This window comes from Amblyraja radiata, chromosome 7, assembly GCF_010909765.2.
Source record: "Amblyraja radiata isolate CabotCenter1 chromosome 7, sAmbRad1.1.pri, whole genome shotgun sequence".
Classification (NCBI taxonomy): domain Eukaryota; kingdom Metazoa; phylum Chordata; class Chondrichthyes; order Rajiformes; family Rajidae; genus Amblyraja; species Amblyraja radiata.
Genome location: NC_045962.1, coordinates 78,014,011 through 78,039,447, shown reverse-complemented (window position 1 = coordinate 78,039,447; position 25,437 = coordinate 78,014,011). Strand labels below are relative to the sequence as shown.

At 45.8% G+C, this 25,437-nt stretch overlaps 1 protein-coding gene across 1 annotated transcript in view; it reads right to left on the bottom strand.

Moving 5' to 3' along the window:
- The window catches only part of LOC116975560 (contactin-associated protein-like 5), a 705,003-nt gene that overhangs the window by 162,754 nt on the left and 516,812 nt on the right, over positions 1-25,437 (bottom strand). The gene's annotated exons all lie outside the window — the stretch shown is intronic.

Sequence of the window (25,437 nt, the reverse complement as noted above, 5' to 3'; positions counted from 1 at the left end):
GATAGGAATCCAAGACATCCGTTATCCGAACTGTGTTGTATGTTATATTATTGGCATTGCAGAACGTTTCCCACTTCTTAATATTAGTGGCGTACTGCTTTTTAGTACTGTCCCTCCATGCCTTTGTGATGACATCCACAGTTCGTTTGGACAGTCCAATACCTTGAAATGGCCTCATCAGAATCTGCAAACCAACAAATTAATACGGTCAAATAGTGGATGATTGCTCCCTGTAACTGGGTTTACTAGGAGGTCCCTGCTCTTGGGTACAACCATTAATGGCTGAACTATAATTCCCAAAATGTTTGGGAACCAGGCTTGTGTAGGCCAATCTGGTACTACCAAAATGCCTGTGGCTTTGTCTTGCTTGATTTTAGTCAAGCATCGGTTTATGAGGCAAAATGGCAGAAAAGCATACATAGACATTCCTCCCCAGTTTAGGGAGAAAGCATCCACTGCCTCTGCTCCTGGATCCCGCTCCCAGGACACATATCTGGGTAACTGATGGTTTCATCTAGATGCAAACAGATCCATCTCTGGAATGCCAAATTGTGTAGTTATTTCCTTAAATACTGCACGATTCAACATCCATTCTGTGTTATCATTAAACATTCGTGACCTAGCATCTGCCACCGTGTTATATCTACCTGGTAGATATACCGCCGTAACCTAAATATCCCTCTCGATACGCCAGTGCCAAATGAGGTTTGATAATCTGTCACAATATACAGATTTTACACCACCCATGTGATTGATATATGCCACCACTGTTGTGTTATCAACCTGAATTTGAACATGTACATGTTGCATGTTGCTACAGAAAGCCTGGAGCCCATATTGTGCCCCCAACAATTCCAGGTAATTGATTCCATATTGTTGGAGAATCGCAGACTCCTGCTCATTCCATCGGCCTCCACAGCTCTTGACTGTGTTAGTAGCTCCCCATCCTAATCTGCTTGCGTCGGTTTGAAGAACCACTGATGGGCTTTCGAGCAAGATTTCTCTTGAGCTGAGTCTGACGTTCGCCATCCACCATTGTAATCCAACAATGGCCTCAGCTGGCAATCGCATAGGTTTGCCAAATTGGCCTGCATGTGATCTGAGTGCTCGTTCCTTTGCTCGCTGTAAATTCTGGTAATGCAAAGGCCCGTAATATACTGCTCGAAAGGCAGCTACCAATTTGCCAATTACACTCGCTGTTTGCCTGATAGATGGTTTGTATTTAACTATCAGGTCATTGCAGGCTTTCCTCAAATCTTGTTGTTTGCCCCCAGGCAAAGTCACCAACATATTTACTGTGTTGATTGTAAATCCTAGGTAATCAATTACCCTGGTAGGTGTCAATTTTGATTTAACTGGATGAATGAGGAAACCAAGTCTGTCAAACAGGGTTTTGGTTGCTTTGACTGATGTTTCTGCCAAATCTTTGGTGACTCCAAAGATGAAAATTTCACCCAAATATGCCATGACTATGTGGTTCTGAGACCTTAGTAGACCCAGAATTGGTTTCAGTAATTTAGTAAACAGTCTAGGAGCTGATGTCAATTCATTTGGCAGAGCCTTGTATTGCCATGATTGACCCATCCAGTTAAACTTCAAATATCTCCTGTACTCTTTGTGAATAGACACCGAATAGTATGCATCTTTGAGGTCGATGCATGCCATATAACCATTTTTGCAAACCAACTGAGTTGCTGTTCCAAAATTGTCCATTTTGAAATGTTTATATTTCACATATGTATTGAGTTCCGTAAGATCCAGAATGATGCGGACCCCTGCATCTTTTTTCTCTTTTAGATTAGATTAGATTAGATATAATTTATTGCCACACAGCCAGGCTGGTGGAAATTTGGGTTGTCTGCAGCGATACAATAATAAAGAACACACAACCACAATAAAACTGTAACACAAACATCCACCCCAGCATTCATCACTGTGGTGGAAGGCACAAAATTTGGCCAGTCCTCCTCCATTTCCCCCCCGTGGTCAGGACCATAGTCCAGAGTCAGTCCAGGATCGGCTCTTCCTCACCGGAGACCGCGGCTTTAAGTTGTTGTAGGCCGCAGGACGGCGGTCAAGATTTAAAGTCCCCGCCGCAGCCAGAAGCACCGTAGACTGCAGGGCCGGCGGTCGAAGCTCCCCTCCAAGGGTGATGGTAAGTCCATGCCGGACCCGCGGTAGAAGTCGGCCGCGGGCCGGCAGTGATGGCTTCTTCTTCCCCCGGGTCCCCAACGTGAGATCCCTGGCTGTAGACGCCGCACCAGCTGGAGCTCTGCAGACCGCGGCTTCAGGCTGCGACTTCAGGTTGCCGGCTGCCCTGGGTCAGCGAAACGGAGCGCTCCCCTCCAGCGAGCCCCAGCGAGGGTCGCCCGCTCCACGCCGAGAGTCCACGCTGCGCCCGCCGCTGAAGCCCCGGGCGCGTCTCCGGGAAAGGCCGCGTCGATCCTTGATGTTAGGCCACGGGGGAGGCGACCTGGAAAAACTCGCCTTTCCGTGGAGGAGGCGACCAAAGCGGTTTCCCCCTCACCCCCCCCACACCACCCCCCACATAAAACACACAAAGAAACATTAAATACAGACTTTAAAACATACTAAAAAAATAAAAAAAGGTTGAAAAACTGACGAGCTGCATGACATGGCTGCTGCCAGAGCAGCGCCCCCTACAGAAAAATATATTTGAGAATATATTAGATATGAATTGGTAAGGTTCTGTATGCGACCTCTCAATTACATTTTTGTCTGATAAAGTTTCAATTTCTTCCTGTATATCCATTGTTTCTTGTTGGGAGAAAACCTATGTGCGAATATTAGAATGTGTTGTGGGTGGTGATGAATTCAAAATGAACTCAATTTTGAACCCTTCTAAACTGTGCAGTACAAACGGATCCGTAATAACCCAACACCATTCTCTCAAGAAATATTTTAACCTTCCTCCCACCTGTATGTGAGGTTTGTATGGAGTGTTCCCTAAGGAACTGATTTGACTTACCTCTGCTGTTACTGGCGGTATGGCGCTGGTTTTCGTTCGCGAGGTTTGGGAGGTTGAGCTGGTGGTTGCTGTCTCCTCATCTTCGCTGTCGGCCGGCTGGGGCCTGCCCTTAAAAAAGACCTTGACTCTGGTGTGGGTCTTCCTCCAGTGCCTGGCCCTCTAGGCGTGAAACGCAGAGAGCTATAAGGATGCAATCTTGTCGATGGACCCTTTGGGGTAACCTGACCTTTGGTTATGAGGCGCATGGTCTTTGCCTCATCATCCAGATCCCGTACCTGTCTCGGCAGGTCTTCCCCGAACAGGTAGTTTGCGGGCTGGATATTGCTGGCTTTACAAAGGGCTGCGAACTTCGAGTTGATCGTTGGTTTAATTGCATTCTTCCGAATACAATTTATCTCGAATCGGGCATTGCACAATAGTGCCATAGTGTCCTGTTCCCGTTCAGTGAGGAGTCGTCCTTCCACTCCTCCTGCAAATGATGCAATACCAGACCCCAGTAGGTTTAGTACCTTCTGGAATTTTAATTCTTGGTTCCGGTTGATAGGCCCAATTTGTCCCCAGATGACATGGATCACTACTTAGACCTTCAGGGAAGCACAGTTAGCTGGTGGGGAGTACCTGTTCATGGTTTCTTCCATGGCCAGGTCTTTGAGTTGGTGGGATGCTACGTAATTGATTTTACTCGCCAGGTCTTCATCCAGGGAAGCACCCAGAGGTGTTGTGATAGCAAACCTGGATGATTGCAGAGGTACTTCTACTGCTCTTTCCTGGGAATGTTCCCCCCTTGTGCTTCCGTACTCTGATTCAGAGTGGTTTCCTCCATATGTACTTCCTCCTCCAGTGGGGAAGACATTGGACTGCCCCATGTGCGAGGCTCCTGGCACGGTCTGCTGTGGAGACCCGTGCTGATACTGCTCCCTCCTTCGGAGCAGATAGTTGTGGAGAAACTTCTCCACAAGTTGCTCCATATGGGAGAGTCGTCCTCGGACGCTTCCCGTTGAGGGAGGGCATCCCTCTTCCCCGGACTCATCCGAGTCTACGGGTCTTACAGACTTATGGGTGGCTTTACGCCCCGCCGGGACCACCACGGTGCTGTCCTCCCGCACCAAGTCTGCTGCTGCCGGTTCTGCTGCCGGCGGTAATGTCGGTGAAAACGACCGTCGCCCGCTACTGGGAATGCTGCGGTCTTCGGCAGCCGATTCCCCCGCGGACCGTCTCTTCGACATCTGGGCTCTGAAACACAAGAATTTCAAGCACGAACAGAAAACGCAGATAAGTAGTTCAACTTTCCTTACCTGCCGCCTTTTTTTAATCCCGACGGCTGGGAGGACACATTGCCTCTCCAGTCCGTTGTGCGTGTTGCGTTCAGACGTAATGACGCGCACGCAGACGGACGGCCCTTCTTCACGTAGTCACCACGTGACTCCGAAGTAAAATTAACATTTAATATCAGTGAGTTAATAAACTCCAGACAATAGACAATAGGTGCAGAAGTACACCTATTCGAGCCAGCACCGCCATTCACTGTGATCATGGCTGACCATCCACATTCAGTACCTCCCCCCCATTCCTGCCTTCTCCCCATATCCCCTGACTCCGTTATCTTTAATAGCTAACTCTCTCTTGAAGGCATCCAGAGAATTGGCCTCCACTGCCTTCTGAGGCAGAGAATTTCACAGATTGACAACTCTGGGTGAAAAGGTTATTCCTCATCTCCGTTCTAAATGGCCTACCCCTTATTCTTAAAGTGTGGTCCCTGGTTCTGGACTCCCCCTTGTTCCTCATTGGGATTAATGGTAAAATCCCTCATAATCCCAATGTTATTTTTGGGATGTTGGTATATGTTGATGGCAGATAGACGGAATCTGTTTGGTAAATAACAACGGTGATACAAAGGAAACTAAACATTTTGCTTTCAAACAGTGAGCACGGACCTCCATTTTGTTTATGATCTCAACAGGAATATAAATGGGCTCTTTACATTTCAAAACTTTTTTAATCCTGATGACTCCAATTTTATATTTTAGTTATGAAGGTCTGTTCGCAATTCAATGAGAAACTATGGGACCGTGCATGGTTCACCTTTTGCCTCAATATCAGCCATTGATCTATTAAAATGCTTCCACATAGTTTATAACAGAATGCTTGGAGCCAGCCTGCAGTGACTTAAAAAAAAATCAAAACCAATTTCCAGGCATAAATTTATTGAAACGTACAATTGAACCGAAAATCTATGTGAAATAATTTCACATTGAGCTAGCTGTGAACAGTGTCATATGTTAAATATCCATGCATGGTGTGAATGATTTTCTATTGTTAGATACATAAGGGAATTGTCGGCTCAACCTTTATATTTTCCGTCAAAATTGGAAACAATAATAATTATTGATTCAAAGCAAAAGAAAGGGTTGCATTTATGAAGCACATTGAATATTCATAATGTGTAGGAAGGAACTGCAGATTATCACAAAATGATGGAGTAACTCAGCGGGACAGGCAGCATCTCTGGAGAGAAGGAATGGGTGACCCATTCCTTCTCTCTGGAGATGCTGCCTACCCCGTTGAGTTACTCCAGCATTTTGTGTCTATCTTCAATTTAAACCAGCATCTGCAGCTTCTTCCTGCACAAGGAACTGCAGATGCTGGTTTACACCGATATTAGACGCAACATGCGTCTAATATTAGACGTAACTTAGGGGGTCAGACATCACCTCTGGAGAGAAAGGATGGAGCACTTTGCAGCCAATTAAATGTAGGAACAATGGTTGCTAATTTGAACACAGCAAACTGTGACAAACAATAAAATAACATCATCAGGGTTATTTACTTCGGGAGCGATAAGTATTTGCCAGAACATCAGTAGTGCTCATGCAATCTTATGTTAGACATAAGGAGTAAAAGGATGGGTGACCCTTCTTCAGACATCCCAACCCGAAACGTCAACCATCCTTTCTCTCCAGTGATGCTGCCTGAGTTACTCCGGCGGCTTGTGTCTATCTTTGGTATAAACTAGCATCTGCAGTTTCTTTCTGCGCAATCTTATTCTATGTCTACCTGCAAGTGTGAGCAGGGGCTGAGATTACAACCTCACCTAGGGGCAGCACGGTGGCTCAGCGGTAGAGTTTCTGCCTTCCAAGGCCAGGGACGGGTACAACCCTGATTAAGGATGCTTGTCTGTACGGAGTTTATACGTTCTCCCCGTGACCTGCCTGGGTTTTCTCCGAGATCTGGGGTTTTCTCCCACACTCCAAAGACGTACTGTACAGGTTTGTAGGTTAATTGGCTTGGTATAAATGTAAATTGTCCCTAGTGTGTGTAGGATAGTGTTAATGTGCGGGGATCGCTGGTCGGCACAGACTAGGTGGGCTGAAGGGCCTGTTTCCACACTACATCTCTATGCTACACTAAATTTAACCAGACTAAGCTAAACTGAAAGAGCACCTCCAACACTGCTGCACTCCCACAATACTATGTCAGCTTTCTGCTCATCTACTGGAGCAAGATTTGAACACAAAGATGTTACTATCTGAGCCAAAACACCAAATGCTGGGGGGACTCAGCTGTGGATATTTTTAAGGCAGAGATAGACACGTTCTTGCTTAGAATCGGTGTCAAGAGTTACGGGGAGGAGGCAGGAAAATGGGATTTGGATGCAGAGAATTGAATGGCGGAATTGACTCGATGGGCCAAATGGCCTAATTCTACTCCTATAACTTGTGAACTTGTCTAGGAGCATTAGTGGAGTAAACAGACGGGTGATGTATCAGGTTGGGACTCTTCTTCAGACTCTCTATCCCCTCCATACATGCTCCCTGACCTCATATCCCCAGCTCCTTGTGTTTTGCTCAAGAGTCCAGCATCTGCTGTCCCTTGTGTCTCCAACCAACTGAGCCACTATTGATGCATTAACGCATTGTCAAGTAACATCACCCGCTAGAAGACAATTACTTTTAAAAATGTGCACACCTCGTGGTATCACAATATTTACTATGGCTTTGAAATTGACATGGCCAACTCTGAGGTATAAGTGGTCTATCAGTGTACAGGTGATTTTAACAGAATGGGAACTTCGGTTACACCTTTGGCAGGCAAAGCTCTCATTAATCAGTCTGAAAAAGGGTCCCAACCCGAAACATCATGTGTTTTTCACACAAAAGGTGATGGGTGTATAGAACAAGCTGCCAGAGGATGTAGTTGAGTTATAGAAACATAGACATAGAAACATAGAAAATAGGTGCAGGAGTAGGCCATTCGGCCTTTCGAGCCTGCACCGCCATTCAATATGATCATGGCTGATCATCCAACTCAGTATCCTGTACCTGCCTTCTCTCCATACCCCCTGATCCCTTTAGCCACAAGGGCCACATCTAACTCCCTCTTAAATATAGCCAATGAACTGGCCTCAACTACCTTCTGTGGCAGAGAATTCCAGAGATTAGGACCCAGAGTTTGGGACCATCCCAACGTTTAAGAAACAGTTAGACAGCTCCATGGATAGGACAGGCTTGGGGGGGATATGGACCAAGCGCAGGCAGGTGGGACTAGTGTAGCTGGGATACGTTGGCCGGTGTAGGCAAGTTAGGCTGAACTTAAGGGCCTGTTTCCACGCTGTATCACTCTATGACTCTATTTATCCATTCCCTCCATTGATGTTGCCTGACCTACTGAGTTCCTCCAGCACCTTATGCTTTGCTCAACAATTCAGCATCTGCAGTCCCTTGTGTCACCAACCAACTGAGCCACTATTGATGCATAAAAACATTGCCAAGTAACCAGGTAGAAGACAACTATGTAAAAATATCTGCACACCTACAGTGAAATTTCCATTGAGTAGCGTGCATGAAAAAGATTATGAAGTGGATATATTGATGTATAATTATTCATTATTCATCATAAGGTTAATCTGAACAATAGTTTTACTGACACTCGCAGGGGAATGTATTTCTGGCACTGACACCTGCAGTTAAAGTGCCTCGGTAAATGACTTTGATTTCAGGGGCTGAGCTTTCCTCACATTCTTGCAGGTCAGACGAGAGGAGAAAGGTTACGTCAGTTGAACTGACTCCCTTGAGCTTTCACCAATCTTTCTTCTACTCCTCCAGAGAAAGAAACACTTTTACATGGCTTCACTGCTAATGTAATTGGATTCCAGCAGATGGTCCCGTTTCGTCTAGCCAAGAGTATCCACAATGATCAAAATTCACTTGTTCAGACTGGCTTTAGATTAGAACGCATTCCTGTCACTCAGACGGATTCTTATAGTAGCTGATCGAAGGTTCAGCAGGCTTGCAATGAAGGGACGGCCTGGTTTGGTTAAGATGGCCACGGGAATAAGGCATTACATTGTGTGGAGAAGATTATTAGTTGATGCAAAACCATCACGTTAGCACAGGGGGAGCACTGGAGGGAACAGATAGAACAAGGGCGGGAAGGTGGTGCAGCGGTAGAATTGCTGCCTTACAGCGCTAGAGACCTGGGTTTGATCCTGAATGCGGGTGCTATCTGTACGGAGTTTGCACGTTCTCCCTGTGACCACGTGGGTTTTCTCCGGCTGCTCTGGTTTCCTCCCACGCTCCAAAGATGCGCAGGTTTGTAGGATAATTGGCTTCAGTAAAAATTGTCCCCGGGGTGTAGGTTAGTGCACCGTGGATTGTCCCCGTTGTTTTCTCTGTGGATTGTCACCTTATTGTGGTGAAGCTAGAGTTGTCCTGAGATCCTGAGAGCGATGCCGTCTGGAGCTATGCTCCTGGTAGGGCCACTCATGGTGGTAAGGTCAAGGGGGAGGACTCTGTCAAAGAGCAATCCAACCAAGACCTCAACAGTGGAACAGGCGGTGGCTGACCTTAGTGGAGCGTCACAGCGGCTGGGAAGAAACGACTGGGAATGGCTGCAGCAGAAAAGGGTCTCCGGTTGTCTTGGATTCCATGCCACTGGATCCTGACCCAGATCTGTCCAGGACCATGAGGTGGCTGTTTGTGCACCAGTCTCCCCATGTTAAACAAAGTCACGCACAGGTGTCCTCCAACCCAGGAGACACCCATGGTCAGCCAGGGGGCCTTAGAAGAAGTAGGTTAGTGCTAATGTACGGGGATCGCTAGTTGGTACGGACTTGTGGGTCTAAGGACCTATTTTCAGCTGTGTCCCAAATCTAAAGTCAAGTCTAAACATGAAGTTTCATTGCTCAATAGTTCATAAGTTATTGGAGCAGAATTAGGGCATTTGGAAATGAACGGAAAAGGAGGGCAATCTGTGGCTGATAGACTTCTAGGGATTCAGCACAAGTAGCCAAAAGGACAATTTTTCCTGTTTGAGAGCCTGTGGACTTTATCCAACACAAATAAAGGACATAAGTCATAGAAACAGAATTGGGCTACGCATCAAGTCTACTCCGCCATTCCATCATGGCTGATCTATCTTTCCTTCTCAACCCCACTCTCCTACCTTCTCCTCATAACCCCTGACACCCTGAATTAATATTGGCATTATGACAAGATGGTATTGGAACGATGGTATTGGAATAGCTCTGTGCGCTATTCCAGAAGGAGATCTAATGTGCTCATGCGTGGAATGATTTGATGGATAAAATGCAGAACAAGCAATTCACTGAACCTATGTGCACCGGACAGCAACAAAACCATTGAAACGTTGAATCCAACGGGATCACTGTGAAGGTCACAGCCTACGAATTTACAGTGAGGGTGGTGGACTTGTAAATTTCTCTGCTGCAGAACGAAGTGGAAGCCAAGTCATTAAAAAAATGTTTAAGAATTACGATCATCCTAACTTGAGCATTTGAACTTTGAAGCCTTGAAAACCAAATCCTGCAAAAAAGGATTATGCTCACTGGTCAGCATGAATGAACTGGGCCGAATGGCCTATTTACATGCTGCGAGATTCTATGACTCAAAGAATCTGAACTGGGTGAATTTCACTTTCTAGGTGTAGTGTTTTTTTCCCCATGACATTGGCTATGAGGAGGAAATGTATCAACCTGCCATTAACAGTCACGTTCTGTATTAGAAGTGAACAGCAAAATGCTTGATGAATTTTTTTACACAACTATGAGAAAGTTTTAAAGTACATGTTATAATTCACTCTAACTTTGAATGGCACATCGGAAGCAGCATGCTGAAAATTTTTCCGTGACCTAGTATTCGGAAACTTCCCTCGAGCATGAAGGAAAGTTCCAGTGACCTCATAGGACCTCCTAGTGCCTCGTGTCGACCATGCCACGTGTTTGAGTCGAGGGCAAACTCTTCTAAACTCGCAGATTAGGTTGCCGCAGTGGGACAGCCTCTTTAGAAACATCCATTAACAGCCTCCACAGCCGTCTGTGGCAAAGAATTCCATGGATTCACCACCCTCTGACTAAAGAAATGATCCTCATCTCCTTCCAAAAGGAATGTCCATTTATTGTAAGGCTGTGACCTCTGGTCCTAGACTCTCCCACTAGTGGAAGCATCCTCACCACATCCAGTCTATCCAGGCCTTTCACTATTCGGTAAGTTTCAATGAGGCACCCCTCATCCTTCTAAACTCCAGCAAATAGGGGCCCAGTGCCATCAAACACTTATCAGTAAAGCTCGCTCCTGTCTCCAGTATAGCATCTACTGCAATTTGCAGTATTGTCTAACGTTTACGAGAAGGTAAATTGTTTTTTCTCAACAAGGAGGCTGTAAAGAATTCTGCTCTCTCCGTAAACCAGCCCTGTAGACAAGGAATAACACTTGCCGAGTGTTGCCAGTAATGGTATTCAGCACGTTTGCTGTAGGCTAAAATAAAATATTCAGTTAATATTTCATTATTTGTATTATTGAGAAAACAGATGGTGGTTTTGACTTGCTAGTAATAATCTAAAATTCATTAGCAAAGGCCTATTAAAAATTTGTGAAGATTGTTGGCATTGTTAAAGTACCATTTTTAAAAACCATTAAAGGGCCTGTCCCACTTTACGAGGTAATTCACAAATTCTCCCGAGTTATTCACGAATTCTCCTGAGATTTCCCCCTGATTCAAACTCGCAAAATGTTCGTAACGGATCCGTAGGAGGCCGTAGGAGTCCGTGGATATATCGTAAACCAGCAGTAGGTACTCGGGGCATCCTCCCGACTATTTTTTTACTCATGGACATTTTTTCAGGCTGGAAAAGTCCCGACTTACCTGATGCCCCGAGTACCTACGGCTTGCATAACGAGCCGCTACGATATATCTATGGACGCTGTAAGCTTTGAACGGCAGCAACTCTACCGCTGCGCCACCATGCCGCCCTTACCCACATTTGGACCGTATCCTTCTATGCCCTGTGTTTTTAAGTGCTATTGAAGGGTTAGAGCTATTTAAATGTCTGTTAAACATTGTGAATTCATTAGACTCCACTGCCTCCTCTGGCAGCATGTTACTGATATCAACCACTCTGTGCAGGGAGAAATTTCCCCTCGAATCCTCTTTAAAACAAACCTTGAATCTACGCCCCTTTTGGCTTAGATATCCCTACCATAGAAATACTTTTTGACTTTTCAATGCCTCTATCTATGCCTCATAATTTTATGTCTCAATTTGGTCACCCCTCAGCCCCAGTGGATATTTTTAAGGCAGAGATAGATTTTTGATTAAGGTCAGGTCCCACGATGCGAGTTTACCCAAGACCTCTCCCGCGTTTAAAAAAAAATCAAACTCGTGGTAAGTATGTAGAATGTACGTAGCGGGTACGTTGGAGCTCATGGACATTTCGTAGCTGCTTGTAATGCTAACGGCAGGTACTTGGGAAACGCGGTAAGCTCGTGAAACTCGTGAAGTTTTTTCAACACTGTGAAAAATTCCTAGAGTAAAAAAATACTCGTGATGAAGTACCACGAGTTTGATTTTTTTTTTAAACTCGGGAGAGCTCTTGGGTAAACTCGCATCGTGGGACAGGCCCTTTAGTACGGGTGTCAGAAGCTATGGGGAGAGGAGAATGGGGTTAAGAGGGAGAGATAAATCAGCCATGAATGAATGGCAGACTTGATGAGCTGAATGGCCTAATTCTATACCTATCACAAATGACTTTATGACCTATAGAAACATAGAAACATAGAAAGTAGGTGCGAGAGTAGACCACCAGGTCCGTCGAGCCCGCACCGCCATTCGCTCATGGCTGAACACTAAACAGACACACTTACCCACAAACAGTAGACACAAGACACAGAACACAAGACACTACCCTCCCCTTTATACCGCTATCACCCCTCTCCACCCCAAGAACCTCGTGATCTCCTGGGGGAGGCAAAAAAACGGATAAAAACCCAGGTCCAATTCGGGAAAAAAATCCGGGAAATTCCTCTCCGACCCCAATCCAGGCGATCGACACTTGTCCAGGAGATCACTCAGGTCTTACTATACTAACCATACCTAGGTCCATATCCCTGCCCTCTCCCCGTAGCCCCTTATCCCCTTGGCAGCTAAAAACCATCTATTTTAGACTTAAATATATTTAACGTTTCTGCTTCCACTGCTCCCTGGGGCAGTGAATTCCATAAATTAACCACCCTCTGGGTGAAGAAGTTCTTCCTCATCTCAGTTTTAAAAGAGCCCCCCCTTATTCTGCAACTATGTCCCCTAGTTCTAGTTTCCCTGATCATTGGGAACATCCTCGGTGCATCCACCCGATCAAGGCCCCTCACGATCTTATATGTTTCAATGAGATCGCCTCTCATTCTTCTAAACTCCAAAGAGTAGAGTTCCAGCCTACTTAACCTTTCCTCATATGTCAATCCCCTCATTGCAGGAATTAATCTTGTAAACCTTCGCTGCACTGCCTCCAGGGCTAGTACATCCTTTCTTAAGTATGGACCCCAGAACTGTACACAGTATTCCAAATGTGGTCTCACTAATACTGTGTACAGCTGCAGCAAGACCTCCGTGTTTTTATACTCAATCCCCCTAGCAATAAAGGCCAAAACTCCATTGGCCTTCCTGATTGCTTGCTGCACCTGCATACTAACTTTTAGTGATTCATGTACTAATACCCCTAGATCCCTTTGCGTTGCATTACAACGCAGCTCCTCCTCATTTAGAAAATAACTTGCCCTATCATCACTTGACCTATACTCCAGGGAAAACAAGACAAGCCTATTTTAAAGGGCTTAATGAAAATGTTTAATAAAAAGCAGCTTCCACTTCCACAAGACTGTCACGATATGCTTTGTTATATCTTCCAATTAAAACATTCTCAGAGTGTCAAATCTTCCACTAGAATCAGGAGAATTATTCACACCTCGGGACTTAGAAACGAAAAGGTATGAATTTTGCCTTTTATCTGGAACAGTACATTTTACTTAGAGATATACAAGACTGCAGATGTTGGAATCTGGAGCAGAAAAACTGCTGGAGAAACATAGTGGGCTGAGCAGCATCTGTTGAGGGGGAAGGAATTGTCGATGTAACAAATGTTGGATGCCAACAATGCTTTTCGCTTTTTCATCTTTCAATTAATTATTGGCAATTTACTTGGAACAATGACAACTGGCTTGGACAGGTGACAGGAAACCGAGTGGATGTCAGTCAAGAAAAACAATCATGTTTGAGGAGCCAAGGTGATTCATGTACTTTGGTAACATGTCAAGATAATCTTCTAGACTTTAGGCTTTGGAGAAACAGCACGGAAACATGCCCTTCGGCCCATCGAGTCCACACCGACCAGCGAGTTGGTCAGGAGGGATTTCATTCTATTAGGCATTCAGAGCATCATATGACATAAATTGCCATCAAGGGAGAAGCATGAAACCTATATTTAGTTGCTCACTAGATCTATAAATTCTAACAAGAAATTCATTCACTTTATTTCCATGGAGTGGTTAGAATGTCGTACCTGCAACCTCATAGATTAGTGAGGTGACTGGTGATTTACAGGGAATGTTGAAATACTTGAAAGAAAGGCATGTTCCTCTGAACCTTTTCTATCCATGTACCTATTTAAGTGTCTTTCAGATGCTGTTGCAGCATCTACCTCCTCTGACAGCTCATTCCATATACCGACGATATAAACGTTGCCCCTCGGGTTTGTGTTAAGATTCAAGAGATTCAAGAGACATTTATTGTCACATGCACCAATTGGTACAGTGAAATTTGTTGTCACCATACAGTCATACAAATAAAAAAGAATACAGCACACGATAGACTTTAACATAAACATCCCCACACAGCGGAATCAAAGTTTCCCACTGTGAGAGAAGGCACTAAAGTTCAGTCATCCTCCTCTTTGTTCTTCACCCGTGGTCGGGGCCTCCCAAGCCCCCCCCTCCCCACAGTCGCCGCTAAGGGCGGCCCGATGTTCAGGCCCTCTCGCCGTGATGATGGAACTCCGATGTCGGAATGGAAGAACATTCCCTTGGACCTTGGGCTTGGACTTCCGAATCGGCCACTTCTTACCAGAGACCACGGCTCCCGAAGTCCACAGGCCGTGCTGGGTAGAGATTCACACTAGCGGCCCTCGGCAAAGTGATCCCAGGATTCCGCGACGTTGAAGTCAGCGCCGCCCGCGGCTCAGCTCCGCAAACCACAGCTCCACGATGTTGAAGCAGCAGGCCCAACACTCCGGAGCTTCAAACGGTGATCTCCGGTAAGGCATTGCCTGCTCCACGATGGTAAATCAATGCAGCGCCGCTGCTGAAGCTCTGGCCGGTCTCCGGCAAGAAAGGCCGCGCCAATCCACATGGTAGGCCACGAGGGAGGGGGGGGGGGGGGGAGGTGAGAACGCGACTCAGGGAATAGTCGCATCCTCACCAGGAAGTGACTGGAAAACAGTTTCCCCCTTACCCTACCCACCTCCCCCACATAAAAATACTTTAAAAAAACGACTAACCAGACTAAAAATTTACAAAAATGATAGAAAATCAGACAGACTGTAGGAAGAGGCTGCCATCATGCGACGCCCTTAATATAAAATCTCCTTCAGCTGACTAGATAGTATGCAACATAAAAACTTTTCACTGAACTTCAGTACATTTGTCACTAAAGTAAACTAAACAAAACTAAACAAAATTTAAACTAAATGCATGTCCTGTGTGGGAAGAAACTATTGATGTTGGTTTAAACCGATGATAGACACAAAATGCTGGAGTAACTAAGTGGGTCAGGCAGCATCCCTGGAGAAAAGGAATAGGTGACAGGAAGAAGGTCTCGACCCGAAACGTCACCTATTCTTTTTCTCCAGAGGTGCTGTCTGATTCGCTGAGTTACTGCAGCATTTTGTGTTCATAAATACATGCCCTCTTGTTTTTGATTTCCCTACCCTGGATAAAGGATCTGTGCATATATCCTATATATTTCCCAATGATTGAATTTTTAAAATCAGAGTCTGATATCCAGTGTCCAGTCTCATAGTTACTCCAGCATTTTGTGTCCATCTTCACTGTTCACCTACTCTGTGAGCCCACACGTCTACAATGAATCTTCCAGCACATACCTTAGCTCCCAGTTATTGAAGGAGTGCAGCGTGGATTCACCAGGTTAACTCCCGCGATGGCGGGACTGACATATGATGTAAGAATGGATCGACTGGGCTTGTATTCACTGGAATTTAGAAGGATGAGCCGGGATCTTATAGAAATATATAAAATTCTTAAGGGATTGAACAGGCTAGATGCAGGGAAAATGTCCCGATGTTGAGGGAGTCCAGAACCAGGGGTCACAGTTTAAGAATAAGGGGTAGGTCATTTAGGACTGAGATGAGCAAAAACCCTTTTCACCCAGGGAGTTGTGAATCTGTAGGTACACAAAATTGCTGGGGAAACTCAGCGGGTGCAGCAGCATCTATGGAGCGAAGGAAATAGGCGACGTTTCGGGCCGAAACCCTTCTTCAGACCCTAGAGTTGTGAATCTGTGGAATTTTCTGCCATAGAGGGCAGTGGAGGTCAATTCACCGGATATTTTCAAGAGAGAGTTAGATATAGCTCTTAGGGCTAATGGAATCAAGTGATATGGGAAAAAGCAGGGGGCCCTGATTTTGGATGATATGCCATGATTAGGATTAGGAATTAGATTAGGAAAATCAGATTAGGAATCAGTTTATCAGATTTTGAAAGTATCATATAGAATGGCGGTGCTGGCTCGAAGGGCCAAATCGGATACTCCTGTATTTATTTTCTATATTTCTATGATAAATGGGCTCTGACGCAGCACAAAGTTCCTCTGATTATATCTGGCAAATTCCACCCCAAGAATTATATAAATCTTTACATCATCTTTCCAACTGTCTGACATTTACATGCAAACGTTTCACAAACTATTGTAAATTAAATATTATCGTGAATAAAATTATGTAAATTCTTTAGAAATGTTAAGACACTAGAAAACACATTATAAAAGGTGCTTTGATCAACAATGAAATAAAATAAAGGGAATATTGTCTTTATGCTGTATATGAAGGAACTGTAGATGCTGGTTTATACTGAAGTAGACATGAAGTGCTGGAGTAACTCAACGGGTCAGGCAGCATCTCTGGAGATAAGGAACAGGTGACGTGTCACTTCGGAACCGTTCTTCAGACTTGCCCTATCAAAGAAAGTCCGAGGGTCGCCAAAGACATAGATAGTAGTTCAGGACCGCTCTCTAGTTGTTGGTAAGATGGTCTAGTTGCCTGATAACAGCTGGGAAGAAATTGTCCCTGAATCTGGAGGTGTGCGTTTCACACTTCTATGCCTTGTGCCCGATGGGGAGAGGAGAAGAGGGAGTGGCCAGGTGTGACTCATCCTTGATTATGCTGATGGCCTTGCCGAGGCAATGCAAGATATAAATGGAGTCAATGGAATGGAAGGGAAGACGGTTTGTGTGATGGTCTGGGCTGCATCCACAATTCTCTGTAATTCCTTTTAGTCCTGGATGGAGCTGTTCCAAAACCAAGCTTACGTTAGCCCTAAGAGCTTATATCTCTTTCTTGAATACATCCATTTGAAATGGCCTCCACTACCTTCTGTGGCAGAGAATTCCACAGATTCACAACTCTCTGGGTGAAAAGGTTTTTCCTCATCTCAGTCCTAAATGGCCTACTGCTTATTATTAAACCAGTCCCTGGTTCTGGACTCCCCCAACATCGGGAACATTTTTCCTGCAACTAGCCTATCCAATCCCACAAGAATTGTATATGTTTCCATAAGATCCCCCCACATCCATCTAAATTCCAGTGAACATTAGCCCATATTTTCCATTTTCCAATATTGAGTTAAATTCTAAACATTAGACCTTGTTTTCTGCAAACTTTTCCATTTGGTATAAACGGTACCCACTTCCAATACAATGGTGGCAAAGTGCTGGAGTAACTCAGCGGGCCAGGCAGCATCTCTGGGGAACATGGAGAGGTGACGTCTCTGTTTAGCTTAGATTATCGTCATGTGTACCGAGGTACAGGGAAAAGCTTTTGTTGCATGCTAACCATTCATCAGAAAGCAGATTACAATCGATCCAAGTGCCCAGTGCATAGATACAGGATAAGGGAATAACTTTAAGTGCAAGGTAAAGCCAGCAAAGTCCGATCAAGGACTTCTCCTGAGATATTATTAATGTTTGTATGTCACAAATTTAAAAGTAGAGTCTTATGTCCGGAAGTGGCGGCGCTGGGAACGGCTGCGGCTCGCCTGCAGTCCGTTTGTCTTTTACTTTTTTGTGTTGTTTTTTTTCGTTTTGTCTAGTTACGTTTTTGGTTTTTAGGTTGTGTTTATGTGGGGGGGGGGGGGGTGGGGGGGGGGTGAAACAGGGCTTGCTGTCTCTCCCTTCGGGGGAATACGACCTTTTTGTCGTATCCCCCTTCTCTGCCTCCGTCTACGCTGAGGTCTAATGGCAGAGCCGGCGACCTCGGGACTCTGGAGGCAGCTGACAGGACTCGCCCTGGGCTCGCTCCCGTGAGGGTGGCCCAGCCCGGGGCTGGAACTGCGCTCTCGTGAGAGCGGCCTGGCGAGGGGCTGAGAGACTCTCCCGTGAGGGGCTGTGGCCCGTCGGAGTGGCCCAGCCCGAGGGAGGAACGGCGCTCCCGTCGGAGTGGCCCAGCCCGAGGGAGAACGGCACTCCCGTCGGAGTGGCCCAGCCCGAGGGAGAACGGTACTCACGTGAGGGCGATCCGGCTCGGGGCTGGAACGGTGCTCCGGTGGCTGGGACGGCGTTCTGGCAGTGGTGACCTGACTCCTGGGTTCAGCCGCGGGCCAGCGGCTGCATGTGCTGAACTGGAGGGCGGCAGCTTCGACCACCCCCGGGCCGCGGTGTTTGAACCGGCCCGTTTGCGGGGTTCGGTGAGCCGCGGGACTGTTTGTACCATCGCCCGGTGGGGAATCGCCTCAGCGCAGAGGGAGAAGAGGAGGGAAGAGACAGTAACCCTAAGATTTTTGCCTCCACCACAGTGAGGAGGTGCTTGGAGGATACACTGTGGTGGATGTTAATTTGTGTTTATTGTTGTTTATTATTGTATGATTGTATGTATGACTGCAGGCACGAAATTTCGTTCAGACCATAAGGTCTGAATGACAATAAAGGTATTCAATTCAATTCAATTAGATAATTGTTTGATGTGCGCTGTCAAATAATTCAACTTATTTTATCAGTCTTCAATAAATATTGTTTGCTGCTGGAACTGCGCTCTCGTGTGAAATGTACAAAATAATAAGCAAAATCTTATGAAAGATTTCACATTGTTGACAATTGACAATAAACCACTTGCAATATATTGACTTCAATTAAACAAATACATTTTCACTCATAGAAAGTGTAGGCTAAATTAGATTTTGCTGAAATATTGCCTTGAAATAATGCAACTGATGCTTTAGTATATGTAAAATATAGAAAATATTAGTTTTTGTTTTCATATTTCATCATTCATCAATCATCCAAAAGTCCTAATGTTACATAATTCTAGATGATTTTTGAACAATGGTACAGCAATCTCTCACAAGTCCTGAAACTTCTCATTTGTGAATTTCCTAACGAATTACAAATGGTTTACTGCTATTGAAAAGTAAGTCACAGTTCAGTTTAGTTCTTAGATGAGCTTTACTTCAATCCTGGTCACTCCCTCTTCTCCCCTCTCCCATCGGGCAAGAAGTACAGAGATTTGAAAGAATACACCTCCAGATTCGGGGACAGTCTCTTCCCAGTTGTTATCAGGCAACCGAACCATCCTATCAACAACTAGAGAGCAGTCCTGATCCGCCACCTATCTCATTGGAGATCCCCAAATTATCTTTAATCGGACTTTACTGGAGTTTATCTTGCCTCAGATGTTATCCCCTTTACCCTCTATCTGTACATTGTGGAGGCCTTGATTGTATTCATGTATAGACTTGTTGATGACTGGATAGCATGCAACAAAAAAGATGTTCCCTGTACCTCGGTACATGTGACCATAATAAACTAACCTAAACTAAAGAAGATATCTTACTGCCTAAATAGTTCTGAAGCTGTTCCCTAGTGCAGCCTATGTAGAACGGCAAGTGTTCCTATCATATCCTACAAAGTGCTCAATGCGACTATGCAAAAGAAGGATACTGACTGATTATTAATTTATTGTATTACCAATAAATGTATATTTATTGATGTGTTTTTGTGTAAAGGTGCAGCAGATAAGAATCTATTTGTTCTATTACCAGTACATATGGCAAGGGTGGCATGGTTATGTAGCGGTAGAGCTACTGCCTTACAGCGCGAGAGACCCGGGTTCCACCCTGACCACGGGTGCTTACCTGAATGTAGTTAGCACGTTCTCCACACAGACTTACCTGCAATGTGGGGCATCACTCATTTACTCATCCCCATTTGTGTGGAAGTCGTGCTGTTAGGCAGTTTAACTTTGTACCAGATCACATTCAACACTTGCCTCTCAGAAGAGATGGCGCTAATTCTGAACTAAGGCTGTGAATCACAAGAGGCTACATTATGCGCAGCAACTTGATATTCAGACAAAGCTGGCGGCAGCACTAGAGGCCATCGCACCTGACTTTTATGCCTCTGGCTCTTTCTACTATGTCACTGAAAGTCTCTTTCAGCGGAGTATTGATATATAAAGCATGCAACTGGAAAACAGTCTGTAATTGCACAGGTACACAAAAAAGCTGGAGAAACTCCGCGTGTGCAGCAGCATCTATGGAGCGAAGGAAATAGGCAACGTTTCGGGCCGAAACCCTTCTTCAGACTTGCACAGAGTCTCTTGCCCAAAGTAGGCGATTCGAGGATCAGAGGACATAAGCTCAAGGTGAAGGGGAGAAGATATAATAGGAATCTGAGGGGTAACTTTTGTGCACAAAGGGTGGTGGGTGTATGGAACAAGCTGCCAGATGAGGTGGTTGAGGCAGGGACTATCCCAATGTTTACAAAACAGTTAGACGGGTACATGGATAGGACAGGTTTGGAGGGATATGGACCAAGAGCAGGCAGGTGGGACTAGTGTAGCTAGGACATTGTTGGCCTGTGTGGGCAAGTTGGGCCGAAGGGTCTGTTTCCACACTGTATCACTCTATGTCTCTATGACACTATAAGTGAACCAATTCTGCCTTTATACACGGACAGTGAATATTAACTTGAGAAACTATGCTCATGACAGTTTTCACCAGAGTTCATTACTTATGCCCGTCTACAACTTGAGTCTATTCACGGGTTGTACGAGTGCCTCTTATTAATGTCTCTCTTCTGTCACCAAGAGTTGAAATCTATGCTTGAGCTTAAAGATCATTTATAATTAGTTTATTTTAAAGTGTCTCAAATCCCGCTAATATTTCAGCAGCGAACAGTACTTGAGCAACTCTCAGCTCACAACACTAATGTCGGGGTGGCATGGGGTGGCGCAGCGGTAGAGTTGCAGGCTAACAGCGCCAGAGACCCGGGTTCGATCCTGACTACGGGTGCTGTCTGTATGGAGTTTGTACGTTCTCTCCGCGACTTGCGTGGGGTTTTCTCCGGGTGCTCCGGTTTGCTCCCACACTTCTAAGACGCACAGGTTTATAGGTTCATTGGCTTTGGTAAAATTGTGAATTGTCCATAGTGTGTGTAGGATAGTGGATCGCTGGTCAGCGCGGTCTTGGTGGGCTGAAGGGCCTGTTTCCATGCTGTATCTGTAAACTAAACTAAACTCTAATGACACGTGATGGAATTATATCTATTGGTTCACCTTGTTCAGGCCTGGTCAGAGGCTGGGATCCTCATGTTGAATGACTTACTGAATGACATCCCCAGCCTTTTATACCACCTACAAAGCACATCAGGAGTCCATCAGGATACTTTCCATTTGCCTAGATTAAAGTGGTCCCAACAACACCCGAGGATCTTAATTACATCCAGGTTTAAACAGCCCACATGCATGGTACCTCATCCACTACCCAGACACAGGGCGGCACGGTGGCGCAGCAGTAGAGTTGCTGGCTTACAGCGCCAGAGACCCGGGTTCGGTTGTGACTACGGGTCTGTCTGTACAGAGTTTGTACGTTCTCCCCATGACCGGGTGGGTTTTTTCTCAGAGCATCGGTTTCCTCCCACACTCCAAAGACGTACAGGTTGGTAGGTTAATTGGCTCGGTATAAGTGTAAATTGTCCCTAGTGTGTGTAGGATAGTGGGAGCATGCGGGGATCTCTGGTCAGTGTGGACGTGGGCCAAAGGGCCAGTTTCTGCACCGTATCTCTAAACAGTAAACTCTAAACACAGTAGTTGCAGTGTGTACCATCCAAGAACCTTACTAGCCTAGGGCACTCTGACACACATCCCATGCCATGACCTTTATCACAAAGAATGACAAGGACAGCAGACACATGGGAATACGAACAAGATGACATGATGCAGACTTTTAGGTTCCTTCATCAAAGATGGATCACAATCCTTGAATTCTCTACTCAACCGTACTGTGGAAGTACTTTTAATAGAAAGAGTCCAGAGGTAAAAGAAGTCTGTGCAGAAATGAACTGGATACGCTGGAATATACCAATGATGGATAAACAATGCTGGAGTAAATCAGCGGGTAAGGGAACATCCCAGGAGCAAAAGGATGGATAACATTTCGGGTCGTGAGCCTTCATTTAGTCTCAAGAAGGACTCTGATCCGAAATGACACCCATATCCTTTTTCTCAGAGATGTTGCCAGGCCCGCTGAGTTGCTCCAGCATTTTGTGTCTATCTTCGGTAAAACAAGGCTGTTCATCTCCATCATTTCTATTAGGGTCTGCTGAGATGGCAAAACTGGCTTTGCAAACTATTCAGTAAATAGACAATACACAATAGACAATAGGTGCAGGAGTAGGCCATTCAGCCGTTCGAACCAGCGCCGCCATTTAATATGATCATGGCTGATCACCCACAATCAGTACCCCGTTTCTGCCTTCTCGCCATATTCCCTGACTCCGCTATCTTTAAGAGCTCTATCTAACTCTCTCTTGAAAATATCCAGAGAATTGGCCACCACTGCCTTCTGAGGCAGAGAATTCCACAGATTCACAACCATCTGTGTGAAAAAGGTGTTCCTCATCTCTGTTCTGAATGACTTACCCCTTATTCTTAAACCGTGGCCCCTGGTTCTGGACTCCCCCAACCTATGCTGCATTCCCTCAATGGCAAGAATGGCCTTCCTCAAATTTAATTCAATTCAATTCAACTTTATTGTCATTGCACAAATACAAGTATAGGTACAACGAAATGCAGTTTAGCGCTAGTCTGGTCATAGTCATAGTGCAAGATAGTAGAAGTAAAAATAAAAATACAGAATAAGCATACAATAAAAGTTTAAAAAAAATACTGGTTAACAATGTGTGGATTGTGGATGAATTAAAACTGATACATAGGCAGATAACTGTATACAAGTGGGCGAGTCTAAGGATGGCTAGCGGCGGGACCGAGTTCAGCAGTCTAATGGTGTTGTTGAAAAAGCTGTTCCTCATCCTGCTTGTGCGAGACCTGAGGCTCCTGTACCGCCTCCCTGATGGGAGGAGGGCAGATAGTCCATGGTTAGGGTGAGAGGGGTCCTTGATGATTTTCCCGGCCCGTCTCAGACACTGTTTTCGGTGGAGGGCATCCATGGCAGGGAGCGGGGCACCGATGATGTGCTGAGCGGTTTTCACCACCCATTGCAGTGCCTTCCTGTCAGCTGTGGTGCAGCTGCTGTACCATACCGTGAAGCAGGTGGTCAGGATGCTTTCGATGGTACAGCGGTAAAAGTTGGACAGGATCTGTGGGGACAGGTGAACTTTCTTGAGCCTCCTCAGAAAGTAAAGGCGCTGCTGCGCCTTTTTGATCAATTTGGTGGTATTGAGGGACCAGGACAGATCCTCCGAGATGTGTACCGCGAGGAGTTTGTAGTTGGAGACGCGCTCCACCTCAGTCCCGTTTATGTGGATGGGGGTATGTCTGCCCCTCTGTTCTTCCTGAAGTCAACAATTATTTATTTCGTCTTCTTAGAGTTGAGGACGAGGTTATTATTGGCACACCAGGCTGCCAGGTTCTGGACCTCCTCCCTATAGGCTGATTCGTTGTTGTCGCTGATCAGTCCTACCACCGTGGTGTCATCGGCAATTTTGGAGACCAAAACTGCACACAATACTCCAGGTGTGGTCTCACTAGGGCCCTGTACAACTGCAGAAGGACCCGTTTGCTCCTATACTCAACTCCTCTTGTTATGAAGGCCAACATGTCATTTGCTTTCTTCACTGCCTTCTTTACCTGCATGCTTAATTTCTGTGACTGATGAACAAGGACCCCAGATCTCGTTGGACTTCCCCTTTTCCCAACTTGACACAATTCAGTTAATAATCTGCCTTCCTGTTTTTGCCACCAAATTGGATAACCACATTTATCCACATTAAACTGCATCTGCCATGCATCTGCCCACTCACTCAACCTGTCTAAGTCACCCTGCATTCTCATAGCATCCTCCTCACAGCTTTCACTGCCACCCAGCTTTATGTGATCTGAAAATTTGCTAATGTAACTTTTAAACCCTTCATGAAATGTGGTAAGGATATCTGCTCATACTATGCTTCTAGAAAGCACGTCCCAAACCCTCACTTTACAAAACCAATTATACTCGGGCGAGTCAGATTACAAATCAAAATTTAAAAAATAGCAAAAATCAAATGAACGGAGGAACTCAGAGGGTTCTATTAACTCAGAGGGTGCTATTGACTATTGATCTCCCTGTGACCATGTGGGTTTTCTCCAGGTGCAGGTTTGTAGGTTAATTGGCTTCTGTAAATTGTCCCTAGTGTGTCGGATAGAATTAGTGTAAGAGTGATCACTGGATGGCACAGATGTTGGGCCGAACGGCCCGTTTCCGCGCTGTATCTCAAAACTAAGCTAAACTTGTATTCAATCACCCTTAAGGGCCTGTCCCACTGTACGAGGTAATTCAAGAACTCTCCCGCTTTAAAAAAAATCAGACCCGTGGTAAGCACGTAGAAGCACAGGTGACCATATTCCCGAATCAGAAGCCATGGATGAACAGCGAGGTCAGGCTACTGCTGAAAGCACGGGACACCGCTTTCAGGTCAGGCGATGCTCGAGCCTACAGTTCAGCCAGGGCTAACCTGAAAAGGGGCATCAAGAAGGCCAAGCACTGCCATAAGCTCAGGATTGAGGAGCACTTCAACAACAACTCCGACCCCCGACGCATGTGGCAAGGCATCCAGGCCATCACGGACTACAGACCCTCCAACACCACCCCCACATACAGCGACGCCTCCTTCCTTGAGGAGCTTAATCACTTCTATGGCCGCTTCGACAGGGACAATCTAGAGACAGCCATCAAGGCTGTGCTACCTGCTGATCACCAACCCCTCACACTCACCCCCTATGACGTATACGTGGCACTGAGTAGGACTAATGCACGTAAAGCTGCTGGCCCTGACGGCATCCCCGGGCGCATGCTCAGGGCCTGTGCTGCGCAGCTGACAGATGCCTGGACTGACATCTTCGACCTGTCACTTGCCCAAGCAGTTGTCCCCACGTGCCTTAAAAGCACCTCCATCGTGCCAGTGCCAAAACACTCCACTGCGGCAAGCCTCAACGACTTCCGCCCAGTTGCACTTACCCCCATCATCACCAAGTGCTTCGAGAGGCTGGTCCTGGCACACCTCAAAAGCTGCCTACCCCCCACACTGGATCCCTATCAGTTTGCCTACCGCAAGAACAGGAGTACAGAGGATGCCATCTCAACGGCACTTCACTCCGCCCTCTCCCACCTCGACAACAGAGACACTTACGTAAGAATGCTGTTCATCGATTACAGCTCAGCATTCAACACCATTATACCATCAAAACTGATCACCAAACTCGGTAACCTGGGCATCGACCCCTCCCTCTGCAACTGGATACTGGACTTTCTAACCAACAGACCCCAGTCTGTTAGGTTAGACAAGCACACCTCTTCAACCCTCACCCTGAACACCGGCGTTCCACAGGGCTGTGTGCTGAGCCCCCTCCTCTACTCCCTCTTCACCTATGACTGCACACCTGTACA